General features: G+C 45.9%; 1 long non-coding RNA gene across 5 annotated transcripts in view; it reads right to left on the minus strand.

Moving 5' to 3' along the window:
- The window catches only part of LOC125623294 (uncharacterized), a 37,869-nt gene extending 24,983 nt beyond the window's left edge, over positions 1–12,886 (minus strand). For all 5 annotated transcript variants that reach the window (XR_007352956.2, XR_007352960.1, XR_007352959.2 and 2 more), the window contains exons 1-2: positions 12,800–12,886; positions 6,851–6,945 (exon numbers count right to left, since the gene is read on the minus strand). This is a non-coding gene — a long non-coding RNA (uncharacterized LOC125623294). The remainder of the gene's footprint in view (positions 1–6,850; positions 6,946–12,799) is intronic.
- Positions 12,887–16,128: the final 3,242 nt, after the last annotated feature.

The raw sequence follows: 16,128 nt of genomic DNA on the forward strand, positions 1-16,128 counted from the left end.
TCTACCTGAAGGGGGGGTTCCAAAGAGGATGGAGATAGGCTGTTCTCCATGGTGGCAGATGACACAACAAGAAGCAATGGTCTCAAGTTGCAGTGTGGGAGGTCTAGGTTGGATATTAGGAAACACTTTACTAGGAGCGTAGCGAAGCACTGGAATGGGTTACCTTGGAAGGTGGTGGAGGTTTTTAAGGCCTGGCTTGACAAAGCCTTGGCTGGGATGATTTAGTTGGGGATTGGTCCTGCTTTGAGCAGGGAATTGGAGTAGATGACCTCCTGAGGTCTCTTCCAACCCTAATATTCTATAATTCTATGATTCAGGAGGGATAAAAATAGTAATAACTGGTAAGTGAGCAGAACAACGTCAGAACATCATCCACAATAAACGTAACCCCAAAGGACCAGGCTTGCAAAGGACCAGGCTTTCAGCATGCCTCCTTAATTTGCACCTTTGAAATGTGTCAGCACATCCTGTTTGCAAATGTATAGACACAGCTAAGGTAGCCCTACTGCCTTGTTAAGCAGTTTGTAATTAATTCCAAGTAAACTTACACAGGGCTAAGTGCAGTGGTGATGTAAGCTATAACTGTGGTATCAATACTGTGTATAGGCCACATAGCAGTGTAACTTGCATTGATCTGATGCTCAAGGGGAGTGTAATTTGTTACATTTTATTGTATCACTGTCTGATATGATTGGCCTTGCTTTGCTCAGTTACCCATCTATACCCCTTTCTAACACATTTAGTTGTTCCCTTCCTCACTCCTCTCTCTTTGTTCAACTCTAATTTAAATTATCAGAATAAATCTAGGAATCCATTTTCAGTAGAGCAATCATCTCTCATTAAATTTCATTCCAAAGTGGATCAACACCACCACCTTATGATTGTTGGCAAAATAATCCAAGCAAAGGTGGATAAAATGGTGCACGGAGAACAGCAAGAAACTGATCTCTGCAAAGCAGGGGCTTTCTTCTGACTCATTCCAGCAGCAGCTTTCCCTGGCCTGCTTCTCCTCTTTTTTGTCCCCTCATTAGATGACATTCTTCATTACTTGGTGTGCTGGCCTGCAGCCTTTCTGCGTCCCTCTGCGTGATTGACTCATCTGCATGTCAAACCACCTTTACTGAAGCAATCCCTTTACCTGCTCCAGTCCCACTGTTCGGATTCAGCTCTCCACTCCAAGGCCTACAGGAAAACTCCTTCAAGAGACCACCTAACTACTTCTCCAACAGACTCTCCTGCCACATTCCTCGGAAGGAAGAATAATTCTGTAGTTAAGAAACAGGAATAAGAGTCAGGACAGCTGGGTTCTAATCCAAATTCTGCCACAGATTCCCATTGTGACTGTGTGCAAGTCACTATGCCTCAGCTTCTCCATCTTTTAAGTATGGGACATTCCTCACACTTGGGGGGTGTTTGTTTATTAGTGCAGCATTTCACAAATTTTGGAAAGATGTACTCCTCTTCAGGGTAATGGAAACAAGTACAAACCCCTTCGACACAACCATGTATTGTAAAAGGCCTACCCAAAATGAGCATAGCTGTTAGAGGGCTTATTCCTTCACCTGCTTACTTCCCTGGTCCTTCTCGCATGAACAGAGAGCAACAATATCTGAAGTCCAAAGGTGCAAACTATTTGATGTTATTGAGGTGAACTTCCAGCAAGCAATGATTCCACTTTCCTTCCTTAGTATCCACCTTCCCAGCTCTGACACCACAGAGCCTTGCCTGTGTAAGCAGAGTCAGGATGAGCTCCACCCTGACATCTGGTGGTGAGTTGTGGCAAGTTGTGGAAAAGACTTCAGGGGCTGATCTCATTTGCATAGGCAAACCCACCCTGTCTAGCATGAGCCCATAGCTGCCCAAATGGTCACTTTGGCTGCTGTGGGATCCCTGGTTTCTCTGTTATTGGGGCAGGAAGAATAAATTGTTATTATCCTGATTATGTGAATCAAGGACAGTGGAACTGTACTTGGCCTTTTGTTATGATGGAGGGACTCGCCATCACCTAAGTAGCACTCGCTAGGCAAGGGACATGGGTTCCAAAACTCAGTGAATTGAGAGAGGCTGAGAATAGGTATTAATACCTGGGGGTATGGGCCTTATATGCTAATTGCATTGCCTCCTCTCTTCATTGAGGAATATCAGAGCTAATTTTGATTCTATTAGGAATCTAGTTACAGGCTGCTGAGCTGAATTCACTTTGGGTTAATGGGGTACCAGAACTGAGGCTCCCTTACTACAAGCTGAAATCACAAAAGAGCTAAATTTACTAAGAGCTGAAATTGCTGAGTGTTGTGCTAAGTAGTGGGGGGGCGTGTGAAGATATATCGCAGAGCAGAGCGGCTGGTGGGGTGGAGCAGTTTATGGGACGGCTGGCGCGGGTCATGGGGGCGGCTGGCAGAGCAGAGTGATTTGTGGGACGGCTGGTGAAGCGGAGCCCCATGGACAGATGGGGCAATCAGCTTTGAACCACATAAGGTACCCCTTAACCTCCCCATCTCCACCCAGGTTGGGAGGTAAAACTGCAGATAAACTTTTGAACTCTGGTGCTGCACTGATCAGGGACAGAGACTTTTGGGTTGTTGGACTTTTGTGACTTTGGGTTGCTGGGCTCAAGAACCAAAGGGAAAGGACACAGCCCAATTTGCTTGAATCGGGTTTTTTTGCTCATGGGTTGTGTTATGAATCCTGTTGGTGGTGTTTCCCCAACATAATGTCACATTGTTTCTCTCTGTTATTAAAAGGCTTTTGCTACACTCAGACTCTGTGCTTGTGAGAGGGGAAATATTGCCTCTTGGAGGCGCCCAGCAGGGGTGGTATATATTTGTCCCAGGTCACTGGGTGGGGGCTCAAGCCGGTTTTGCATTGCGTTATTGGAATGATCCCCTAGATACTGAACCTGGCCCTTGTTGCTGCCAACTCTGATGGGCAGAAGGGTTACACCTGTGTCCCTGTTCACATCCCCCCCACCCTTAGCAAAACATGATGCCAATTCACCCAACCCATTCCCTGTTCCCATTCCCCCCTTACTTCCTGATTTACTGCAGACGATGTAGTAAAACTTGAGTTCTGCTTAGCTATACCGTAACAAATTTTACTGAAATTTAACTATCCAATCCTAACATATTGTAACATGATTATGTAACCAATTATATCCCACCACCTTAATTAGTTTACACCCAACAAAATTAATTATACAGCAGACAGAAACAATCACAGAACCAGACAGAGATTATACAGACAAACAATAGGGAAATGGGGACTACAGTGATAGAACAACAAAGAAATGAGGATTTCACATCCCAGCTATTGATAATCAAGTTCTTGCCAGACAGGATGCTATCAAACTAAGTTTTCTTTTACATCTTCTAGGCTCTTCCCTTTCTCTGGAGGCGATAGGAATACAGTCCTGTCCCGATAATGCATAACAACCTAATAGCACTTTATTTCAGTGTGACTAGTTTGGAATGTAAAGATGTGACCGGTCGCTTCCCAGCTTATGGCTGCCTCTGCTGCTTAGCCAGAGGCCTTACCCTAAGAACAGGGCCTCAGACTGTCACAGTAAGAGAAGGCCCTTACACCGGCAGACAGTGATTTTGATTCTTTTATACCTCTATAACTAGCTAAGTGATAAGAAGGGTTTCTTCTGGTATGTTGGCAACAAGAAGAAAGCCAAGGAAAGTGTGGGCCCCTTACTGAATGAGGGAGGCAACCTAGTGACAGAGGATGTGGAAAAAGCTAATGTACTCAATGCTTTTTTTGCCTCTGTCTTCACGAACAAGGTCTGCTCCCAGACTGCTGCACTGGGCAGCACAGCATGGGGAGGAGGTGGCCAGCCCTCTGTGAAGAAAGAAATGGTTCAGGACTATTTAGAAAAGCTGGACATGCACAAGTCCATGGGGCCAGATGCATTGCATCCGAGAGTGCTAAAGGAATTGGCGGATGTGATTGCAGAGTCATTGGCCATTATCTTTGAAAACTCGCGGCGATGAGGGGAAGTCCCGGAAGACTGGAAAAAGGCTAATGTAGTGCCCATCTTTAAAAAAAAGGGAAGAAGGAGGATCCTGGGAACTACAGGCCAGTCAGCCTCACCTCAGTCCCTGGAAAAATCATGGAGCAGGTCCTCAAGGAATCAATTCTGAAGCACTTAGAGGAGAGGAAAGTGATCAGGAACAGTCAGCATGGATTCAGCAAGGGAAAGTCATGCCTGACTAATCTAATTGCCTTCTATGATGAGATTACTGGTTCTGTGGATGAAGGGAAAGCAGTGGACGTGTTATTCCTTGACTTTAGCAAAGCTTTTGACACGGTCTCCCACAGTATTGTCAGCAAATTAAAGAAGTATGGGCTGGATGGATGCACTACAAGGTGGGTAGAAAGTTGGCTAGATTGTCAGGCTCAACGGGTAGTGATCAATGGCTCCATGTCTAGTTGGCAGCCGGTATCTAGCGGAGTGCCCCAAGGGTCGGTCCTGGGGCCAGTTTTGTTCAATATCTTCATTAATGATCTGGAGGATGGTGTGGATTGTACCCTCAGCAAGTTTGCGGATGACACTAAACTGAAAGGAGTGGTAGATACACTGGAGGGTAGGGATAGGATACAGAGGGACCTAGACAAATTGGAGGATTGGGCCAAAAGAAATCTGATGAGGTTCAACAAGGACAAGTGCAGAGTCCTGCACTTAAGACGGATGAATCCAATGCACCGCTACAGACTAGGGACCGAATGGCAAGGCAGCAGTTCTGCAGAGAAGGACCTGGGGTGACAGTGGACGAGAAGCAGGATATGAGTCAACAGTGTGCCCTTGTTGCCAAGAAGGCCAATGGCATTTTGGGATGTATAAGTAGGGGCATTGCCAGCAGATCGAGGGACGTGATCATTCCCCTCTATTCAACATTGGTGAGGCCTCATCTGGAGTACTGTGTCCAGTTTTGGGCCCCAGACTACAAGAAGGATGTGGAAAAATTGGAGAGAGTCCAGCGAAGGGCAACAGAAATGATTAGGGGTCTGGAACACATGACTTATGAGGAGAGGCTGAGGGAACTGGGATTGTTTAGTCTACGGAAGAGAAGAATGAGGGGGGATTTGATAGCTGCTTTTAACTACCTGAAAGGTGGATCCAAAGAGGATGGATCTAGACTATTCTCAGTGATAGATGACAGGACAAGGAGTAATGGTCTCAAGTTGCAGTGGGGGAGATTTAGGTTGGATATTAGGAAAAATTTTTTCACTAGGAGGGTGGTGAAACACTGGAATGCGTTACCTAGGGAGGTGGTGGAATCCCCTTCCTTAGAAGTTTAAGGTCAGGCTTGACAAAGCCCTGGCTGGGATGATTTAGTTGGGGATTGGTCCTGCTCTGGGCAGGGGGTTGGACTAGATGACCTCCAGAGGTCCCTTCCAACTCTGTTATTCTATGATTCTTTGTACCTACATTCTTAAAGTATAGGCCTTTGCAGACAGACCTGAATATCTATATCCTAACAATAGCTTGCATCATAAATTGTGTAAATCTTCATAATGATACTTCTCCACTCCACCCTGCTTTGATGAGTCATGAAATATTTTTAAATTTCAACATTTTAAACTATGATCATTGTCATCTGAATACCTCAGAGCTATTCTTGCAGAATCTCTGCAAGCTCATGCAGGCACTGCTCTATTAATTACTTTTAGGTTGTCACGTTTTCAAGGTTTTAATTGAAAGTATAACAACTAGGGACTTGCCCATATCTTTTTTGTTGTTGTTTTTTTTTTTTTTTAAAAGGCATCTAGTTCCCAAACTATGGTCTGCTAAACACTTGCTGGTGTTGGAGAGTTGGTTGGACACCTAGTGCTGGCTCTCTTCCTTTCCCTCTGAGAAACAGAGGAGATAAAATGAGGGACAAAATAGTCTGTGTAGTTGACCTTTTAGAAAAAAAAAATTAACACCTTCCCTGCATCAAAGGCAACTGCAAATACATAAATACTTGCCCAAGGATTTTCTGTGAAAGTATTTGCCATAGGAATGTATGACACGCTGAAGGTTAAATGCCACGATACCTACACTCTAGAAAACATTATCTGCATTGAGTTCACTCCAGTTGGAAAAGCAGAAGGCTTAACAATTCTGTGCAGATACAAAGAGATGCTTTCTAGCTACCCGGAGGAGGCACACTAGTTAACTTTTGAGATCACCAGACTGATCCACAAAGTGTTCAAAGGTACACAGAACTTTGCAAAAGCACATGTGGGTAACATTACAATGTTTAGCAACCTTTGGGAACTGTAGGGTCAAAACCTAACGAGGACCTTGGACACAGTGCCTTTGCATTAGTCAGTGATTAAATTCCTGCACTAAACTAAGGGGAGAGCTGTGACACTCCGACTCAAAATAGCACCCTGGAACTCCCATACTCACCAGTGTGATGATATGATATGTTTTGTACAAAGTATGCCTTGTGAGGTATCATTTTAAAAGTCTTGATCTGTTGAACATTAATATCTTTTTGAATGGTATGTTCTATAATTATATGTGAAGTTATGAAGTTTTGCTATGTGTGTGATACTGAAATATGTTGTGAGATTGGAAACACCCACAGCCAGCTTTTCAGGTACAGCAATGGAGTAGCCATCGTTAGCCAGACAGCATTAATGGCTCATCAACACCCATCAAGGAAAGAATCCACTATCCCAGAGACTTCTCAGAGAGAGCATGTATGAAATGGAGACTGCTTGACCAATGGGGACTGCCTGAGCCCCACATCATAGCTAAGATTTTTCCAGCAAGCTGGAAGACAATATAAAAGCAGGGAAGTGACATCATCACCTGGCCTCACATCTTCCCCTCCCTCTCCTCCTCCCCTGCCAATACCTGGAAGACAAAGACTTTGAACTGGGGAAGGGTGGTCGCAGGCTGGAAAAGAGTCCCACTCCGTGTAGTGAGGATCTGTGACCTCTTTGTAACATCTGTTAGGGTGAGAAAAGGTGTATGATTAAACTCTTGCTAAAAGTTTAGGATTTAGAATGTATGTTTACTTTTTACTTTCTTAAGGTAACTATCTCTGACCTGCATTTCTATGACTTATAATCACTTAAAATGTATCTTATATTTTACCTAAAATAGTGTGTTTTGGTTGAAGTGCTTGGGAAATCTCAGCTCAGTTTACAAAGGCTAGTTTGTGTCTATTACACACTGAGTAAGTGGCAAACTGGGTAGTGGATGTATGCAGGCTTCTGACCAATGCAAAATGGTACAGTTCTGGGGTGCAAGACTGGGGAGCTCGGGAAAATTGGCTGGAGCCTCTCTGTTGATGGTTCTGGAGTGGCTGGGTGGTCATTCATATAACACAGGCATGCGTGTCCCTGCCTGTGGATGTCGGTGTAAGTGCAGTGTCCGTCAGAGGCTTATCACAGTGTGAGGGCCATCCCACGTTGGTGGGACAGAGGGCTCAGTGGTCCCACAGTCCAGGCTGCACCCCGGGGACCCTGACACAGAATGTTATGTGATTATGAATGGGAGGAGAGGTGGCTCATGTGATCACAAATGGTTCACACTGAGAACCTCCCACTTTAGGACTTTGAGATAATTTGCTGTCAACTAACACTGGTTCATCATGTGCAATATCTTGCCACAAACAATAACTGCAAGCCATAAAAGGTTACACATCGGCTAATGGAGCTTTCACATCTTTGCAATTAGTCCACAAACCTCATAGCAAACCCAATTTTTGTGACCACAGATACACAGATAAAAACAACAAAGACTCTGGTCTACCTTTATGTGGTGCTCTAAAAGTCCCTCAGTGTGCACCTGCTAGACCATGGAAACCGAGCTCTGAATACTAGGGAGATTTCAAGGAAACCGACTCAGTGACAAAGGTCTCATATGCAATAGCTCCAGCCTGGCCATTGTTGACAAGAAGATGCTTTCAGGCTTTGTAGCTATCAGATCCTCTCTGTGCAAGGTAGAGAATGGGAGCAAAGTGAATAAGCCACCCTGTAGGCAGCAAATGTTACAGGTTATTACAAGATGGGCTGGTTAAAAGGGGTCTGAGTAGCTAGCATGGTTGTCAGCCACAGGAGAATCAGTACAACCACCTGGTTCAGAGTTCTAGCTACTTTATCAGTTGTAAACTACCAGTTTTATACAGAGCCAACTTCCTGCCTCTTTTGGATGAAAAGCTCTATATGCTAGATGACTTGAGAGCCCATTACAGCTTTTTATACTGCATGTGCAGTGTTTTCTTGTTCCTCAAGCAACTATAATTGTCTTGCTAGTCAGCTCCTCAGATAGCCTTTGGCCTTCCTGCCTAGCTCCAGTCCCTGGCCAGTCTTCATTCATCCAGTCCCTGCACTCTGACACCAGACCACAGCCATTGCTACTCTATGACGTCATACCAGCTAGGGGGGTTCTCACAACAAAATTTTTGGTGGCCTCAAAGTGTGGTCACCAACTCTTGCTGGTGGCCCCAATGACAATTTCCCCCAAAATACTTAACTTCAGAAAAAACAATAAATATGCACATTCTTGTCCACATCCTTGTAATTTATGTATGTAGTGGGAAGGCGGTAAGAAGTAGAGCACCCCATTCAGCACACCTGACTTTGCTCCTATTCTTGTGCTCATCACATGTCACAGAGCAGGAGCCCCTCACCCTGCTGGGGAAAGCTGCCAAGCCCTGCAGCAGCCCAGGGCCATTGAGCTGCTTTGGTAGGGACAGTAAATATAAACAGTAACTAAGTGCAACCCCAGGTGTGGGAAGTACCGACCCATCTCTCTGCCCCTGCCTCCTGTTGCCCTTCAGTGAGAGCCTGCCCTGGAGAAGGTAAGTCAGAAACTCACCAGCTGCCTGTGGAGTCCCAGGCTCCCCATGCCCCAAGCGGGTGGAAGCAGGGGAGCTTCCTAGGGGAGCTCCCAGGTAATGAAGCATTGCAGCCACCTCTACTGACAAGAGTCACCTGCAGCACTGCACATGGGCCCCATGTGTCTCCAGAGGTGCTGCCCAGAGCCCCTGAGGAGGCTTACAGGCACCAATCCCTGCTGGCAGCACCAGCACAAATACCAAGGTGGTGCATCTTGCTGCCCTTGGTAACAGCTATTCAGGAGCAACAGCTGAGCACTGCAGGGAGGGGCCCCTGCTCCCCCCCCCCAAAAATCTTTGCCCATGCTTTGGAGACTGTCATGGCCACACAAAAAAACTGGTGGCCGCATTTCAGAAATGCTCTGCTAGTACCACTCCTTCCCCCAGTTTACAGCCAACTCCTCCCCGTGTCTTCCTTGGCAGTCTTCTCGCTGTCCATGTTCTCCCCTATGACAGAGTACTAGGAATCCACACCAATTGAATCCTGGGAAGGTGGGTGTGCACAAGCCCACCCACAGGTGAAGGCCCCTCCCCCAGCCTAGGGAGAGTAGCCACCAAACTCAAGGTTCAACTGAATACAGGGGACAACAAATGAAGAAACAGGGATGGGGGTCACAGGGTCATAATAAGGGATCCGGAGGGGGACACTGAGCAGAGAACCTGGACAGCACCCACTGCTCCTCAAAGGTGTCTAGGGAGCCAGTAGATGCCGCCCAGAGGAACTCTGTCCAGATGCATGAAATGAGGGAGGAATGGAAGTAGGCCCTACGGTCGCAAAGCACCCCCTCAGACAACATCCTCTCTCTGGTGTTATAGATGGCCACTTTGGCCATCTCTAGGAGGAGATTGATGAGCAGGTCTTACGACTTTGTGGGAACACAGATGGGGTGTGCAATACATTAGAAGGTGGGGAGAGAAGTGCAGCCAGAACTGCAAAAGTAGGCCCAGGAGGAGCCAGAAAAGGGGCTGCAACCTGACAGACTCAAGGTATGCGCCAGCATCTCCCTCATGCCTCAGAAGGGACAGGCATCGGGGACAGGAGTGAATCACGCCACGTACACACCAGTGCTCAGGGCTTCATGAAGGAGCTGCCGACTAATATCGCTGGTGGGCCGTGGGACCAAGTTGGAATAGAGACTGGCCCACCGGGGTTCCTCACCCTCAGCAGATGGCAATAGGTCCCACCACTTAATATCAGGGCAGAACACGAGGGTGAGGAAATGGAGAATATGGTGTATGAGCGTGTTCAGATGTGCCCTTGGTGGGGTTTGGAAGCGAACCAACTGCAGGCTGCGCAGCTGGCTGAAGGTATGCAGGGGGAACAGCCAGGGGGGCTCACGGGGCAGGGGCCCAATTAAAAGATCTGGAGGGCCAGGAGTGAGGGGTGGGCTGGGAGCACCCTCTCGCAGGACCTGCTCAAGGTAAGCTGGAGAGGCGAGCAATGCTGGGAACCTACAGTTAAAACCAGCACTCTGATTAAATGCCAATTAATTCCTCCTTCCCCACAGGGACTTAACTGTGCCTAATTAGCAGAAGTAGAGTAGAAGATGGCATAGGAAGGAAGAGTCTCTGGCTGGAGACAGATCATCCCTCTCTACTCCTTAGTAAAGGGATGAGAAGTAACAAATGCTGTAAATAATGTGGTGTGTGGGTCAGTAAAGGTGAGATAATGTAAATAAACTCCATAGTGGTGTTTAACAACTGCAGGTCTCTGAATAGCCTGGGTAGACAGAAGAAGGAGTGTGACCTCACCCTGTCGTATCCCCCATCTAAGGGCATGTCTATGCTACAGCTAGGAATGAGCCTCCCAGCCAGGTAGCCAGACCCACACTAGTGGGACTCAAGCTAGCACCCTACAGCAATGTAGACAGTCTGGTTCAGAATAGATTTCAGTGTCTCAGCCCTACGGGTTTGCTTGAGAGCCTGAGCTCTTTTTTGAACCAGATCATCAACATAACGTGTAGTGTGCTAGCTGAAGCCTTGCTAACCTGGGTATGTCTACCCAAACTAGGAGGCTTGCTCCCAGCTGCAGTGTAGAAATACTCAGCAACTGCTCCATTACACCTTAGCAAGTCTGTCAAGTGACATCTCTCCTCTCCTTGGCTGACCCTGCAGCTCCTTAAACTAGGACAGGTTTCCTTACGACCCAGCAAGTTCTGCCACTCCCTATTTCAAGAAGAACTCTGTGCAAGCTTGAAAGCTTGTCTCTCTCACGAACAGAAGTAAAATAAAATATATGACCTCCTCCACCTTGACTCCCTATCTCAGGCAGTTCTGAACAGAGTTAAGCAGGTCACAATGGAAACTTTAATTACTAATTGCTTAATACTTAAACAGCAATCATCAGACAATGAAAACACAAATTATCTGACACAATTGTGTCATTTGGGCACAGCTCAGGGGAAGAGAAGCTCTGCACTGCCCTGGAAGAGGTCTAGGGGGAACATACGGGTGGCTACGTTCCCTTGTGGAGCACACTTTGCTGTTTCTGTGTACTAGGGAAGGCCCTACCTCCTTCTCACCCCTCCTTGCTTCTCTTGGGGCACTTTGTGACCTCAGAGGTGTATGGCAGGAGTGGTCTGGGTGCTCCCCCAAGTGATGATGATTGTAATTTGTCCTTACACAGGCTGTGCAAGAAGGGGAAGGCCACACATACATTCATGTACAGGCCAGGCATGTAATCCAGGACAATTAAAACCTTAAACACTATATGGAGAACCAGTCCATAACAACGGAAGTTCATAAACTCTTCTAGAACATAAGAATGGCTGTACTGAGTCAGACCAATGGTCCACCTAGTCCAATATCCTCTCTTCTGACAATGGCCAGTGCCAGGTGCTTCAGAGGGAGTGAACAGAACAGGGCAATTTATCAAGTGATCCATCCCCTGTCATCCGTTCCCAGTCCTAGCATTCTAGCAGTCCTAAAATATCCTACCTGTGAAAGCTCCCTATGTTAGTGTGCAGAGCCCTCTCATATAGGTGTATGTGTGAAGTTTGGAGTGCTTAAATTTATCCAGTATTCAGAAAGTCAGAAAAGAATCAAACTATTGTAAAATTTAAAATGCAGCCATCTTCCAGTTTCCACATTCTCAGGAAAAATTCTGCTAAATTACTCTGTGCAAATTTAAAATAGGCTTCCCATGAATACCCAGGTATGTGTGTATAAAGCTCAGTATTTGTGATTACTTGTGAGATTAAAAGGCACTCAAGTGAATATCTGCAGAGAACGCACATAAATGGGACATAAGCCAAGCTATAGAGGAACCATTCTAAAATTCAAACAAATAAACTAAATCCAAAGCCTAACTATAAACACGAACTCAAAAGGTTTGATGACTCTGTGTTTAGGGGATCTGAATTTAACGCTTGTTATTAATATTACTTCATCTTCTTTTTTATTTTATAGCTTTAAGAGGATCATAAGTTGATCTGTATAGAAAACAAGAACAACCATGTCCTCTTCTAACTGGAGAGCATAAGTTGTGGGAAAATCACTCTCCTTTTTATAGTGTCTCTTGTTTGGGTTTGGTTTGTTTGATTGTTTTTGTTTATGTTTTTTAGAGTTCTTTTGAGAAAAGAAGCATAAACAAGTACACTAAAGTGGGTGAACAAGGATCTCGTTGGCTGGATGGGATTAGCTAAGGGGAGATCAATTTGTTTGGACCCTAACTTCATTTTGGGATCCCCTCTGCTCATCCCAGTGGAAAATAATCTGTATTCTAAGCACCCAATTTTGATGCAGTTCCTTCCTTTCATTTCCAAGTCTCACAGTAAGAAATCATTTTCTCGATCTCAGTTGAGCAAGAATGTCCTGTGGCCAACGTTACATCAGCTTTAGTGCTTATCTATGGCCTGGTCTACACTAGGGGGGCGGGATTGATCTAAAATACGCAACTTCAGCTACGAGAATAGCGTAGCTGAAGTCGACGCGTCTTAGATCGACTTAGAATCGCTTACTTTGCATCCTCGTGGCGCAGGATCGATGGCTGCCGCTCCCCTGTCGACTCTGCTTCCGCCTCTCGCCGTGGTGGAATTCCAGAGTTGACGGCAGAGCGATCGGGGATCGATTTATCACGTCTACACTAGACGCGATAAATCGATCCCCGATAGATCGGCGGGTAGTGATCGATCTGGCGGGTAATGTAGACATGGCCTTAGACTACTACAGAACAGGTAGTTAGCCTTGTTGCACCTGTGCCAATTAAAAAAAAATAGCAAACTACTGAGCACAACTTTAGCAAGAGAGAAGCAGCTGATTTCCTTAAAATTACTGCATTTCTTCAGCTATTTCCTGGGCTTCTGATCTAGTTTCTGCTTCTGTATCCTAGTGAAGGTACATATAAATCAGAATTCTGGAGTCAAATGTGCCAAAATGTTGTAGGAGTTCGGATCTGAATGCAGACTCTGTCACTCAATCCTGTCTCAAAGCCACTCTTTTTACTCCCTACATAGCCCAATAAGCCCAGAGAGTTTGAAGATAGATAAAAATTAAGTTTATTTGGGGTCAGGATGGCCACTTCTCTAGCCCCACAAAGTCCTACCACACTTCCATTTTCTACCCTCCTGGATTCTCTTCCTCAAAAGCCACCTCCCATCTCTACAATGCCCCGAAGAGCGTTTTAAGATTTCTCCTTAATTTTCACACTTTGCCAGCTCCTGAGGTGCCTATTGAGAACAAAGCTTTGCCCCATCACACCCTTTCACTAGACAGATGGGGTGGGAGGGGGCCCACTTGTCCACAATGCTGCCACTGCACAGCAGTGACTCAGCTCTGTGCTTCGCAGAAGTCTGGGCTGTACAACAGAGTTAGGTTGACATAAGGCAATTTACATCAGCCTAACTGTGTAAGCATCTACACTAAAATGTAGCTCTCACTGATGCAACTCTCCCACTACACCAACTTAATAACTTCACCTCTGCAAGAGGCGTGGTGCTTAAGTTGATGTAGTTAGGTTGATACGGTGTCAGTGTAGACAGTGCATTGCTTACATCAGCTGTTGCTGCCTTTCAGAAACTATCCCACAGTGCCCCACGGTGGCAGTTAAATTGGTGCAAACGGTCTTGGTGAGGACATGCGTCACCAACACAAGGAGTGCAGTGTGAATATGTAAAACTGATTCAAATACTGTGGTGGCTGTATGTTGACATAACTTAGGTTGACTTAATTTTGTAGTATAGACTTGCCCAGAGTGTCATCAGGGCCTGTCTTCAGAGCAGCTCAAGAAGTACAACTATAATTAAAGCATGAGACAGAGTCAGGCTTATGTTTTGTTCCTGGCTGTGACACACTCACTTTGTGGCCATGACATGGTCATTTCCCCTCACTGGGCCTTGGTTTCCCAATATGTAAAACAGGATATTTGCCTACCCCCCAGGAAGGGTTGTGAGCCTTAACTTATTTTTGAGAGCCTCAGATAGAAGGCATTGTAAAATTACAAAGTATTATGGAGCTCCTCTACCTCTCAACAAACTAGCACAAAAAATAGAATGTAGCTGTGGCAACTGGAGCAGTGGGAAGAGCTAGCTGCCCCAAAGACGATACCTAGCATCTCTGATGGACACATATGTAGGGTAGCTAGCCCCTCCACCACTCGCACTTCTGTGGCTTAACTGCCTTCAGCATGCTGGGTTGATGGGAGCTAAAGCAGTTATGTCTCTCTGAGCTGAGAATCACAGCCCCCAGCTCTAAGTGTGTAGACCAGGGGTTCTTAAACTGTGGGTCAGGACCCCAAAGTGGGTCACAACCCCATTTTAATGGGGTCGCCAAGGCTGGTGTTAGATATACTGGGGTCCAGGGCCCAAGCCCTACTGCCTGGGGCTGAAGCCAAAGCCCGAGGCCCTCCCCTTCCCCCACCCAGGGAAGAAGCCTTTGGGCTTCAGCTTTGCCCCCCGCACTCGGGGCGGTGGGGCTCAGGCGGGCTCTGGCTTGGGTCCCCCCTCCTGGGGTCATATAGTAATTTTTCTTGTCAGAAGGGAATCACGGTGCAATGAAGATTGAGAATCTCTGGTAGACATATCCTGTGTGCCTGTGCATTCTACCCAAGCTGTGACATCACAGATGGCATCAGTGCTGGGTGTTGTGCCAGTCCTTGGGGTGGTTCCACTGGAATTTATCAGTCACTGACCACATGTTGTTGAAGCAGTAGTGGTAAAACTGAGTTCACACTGGGACATATATATCTTCCTTGTTCCAGATAAATATGCTGTCAAGGTTCCTCCCCCACTCTGAACTCTAGGATACAGATGTGGGGACCTGCATGAAAACCTCCTAAGCTTACTTTTACCAGCTTAGGATAAAACTTCCAAGGTACAAATTAATTTTATCCTTTGTCCTTGGAATAACCACTGCCACCACCAAACTAACTGGGTTTACTGGGAAACGTAGTTTGGACATGTCTTTCCCCCCAAAATCCTCCCAACCCTTGCACCCCACTTCTTGGGAAAGGTTTGGTAAAAATCCTCACCAATTTGCATCAGTGACCACAGACCCAAACCCTTGGATCTGAGAACAATGAAAAAGCATTCAGTTTTCTTACAAGAAGACTTTTAATAGAAGTAAAGGAATCACCTCTGTAAAATCAGGATGGTAGATATCTTACAGGGGAATTAGATTCAAAACATAGAGAATCCCTCTAGGCAAAATCTTATGTTACAAAAAAGACACACAGACAGGGATAGTCATTCTATTCAGCACAGCTCTTTTCTCAGCCATTTAAAGAAATCATAATCTAACACATACCTAGCTAGATTACTTACTAAAAGTTCTAAGACTCCATTCCTGTTCTGTCCCCGGCAAAAGCATCACACAGACAGACACAGACCCTTTGTTTTTCCTCCCTCCTCCCAGCTTTTGAAAGTATCTTGTCTCCTCATTGGTCATTTTGATCAGGTGCCAGCGAGGTTACCTTTAGCTTCTGAACCCTTTACAGGTGAGAGGATTTTTCCTCTGGCCAGGAGGGATTTTAAAGGGGTTTACCCTTCCCTTTATATTTATGACATATGCCCTTTCTGAATACAGCACAGCCTGTAGTCAGGCTTCCTGCTGACACCAGTAGATAGCTGGAAAGGGTAACAGCGGGTGAAATGCTAGCTGGGGAAGGGGAAGGAAGTGGTAGGATAGAAGGGTGAATGGTGTAGAGAGAGAGTAAAGATGGATAGATAAGATGGTTGTAATACCGTGGGAAGATGTCCACCATAATATTCCCTCAAATTTTTGATATCCATTTGCGGAATTAATTTTGTTATGTGCACCAATATGGAGGTGATGAGTGGTAGAGGTGGGGCCG

This window comes from Caretta caretta, chromosome 1 (assembly GCF_965140235.1).
Source record: "Caretta caretta isolate rCarCar2 chromosome 1, rCarCar1.hap1, whole genome shotgun sequence".
Taxonomy (NCBI): Eukaryota; Metazoa; Chordata; order Testudines; family Cheloniidae; genus Caretta; species Caretta caretta.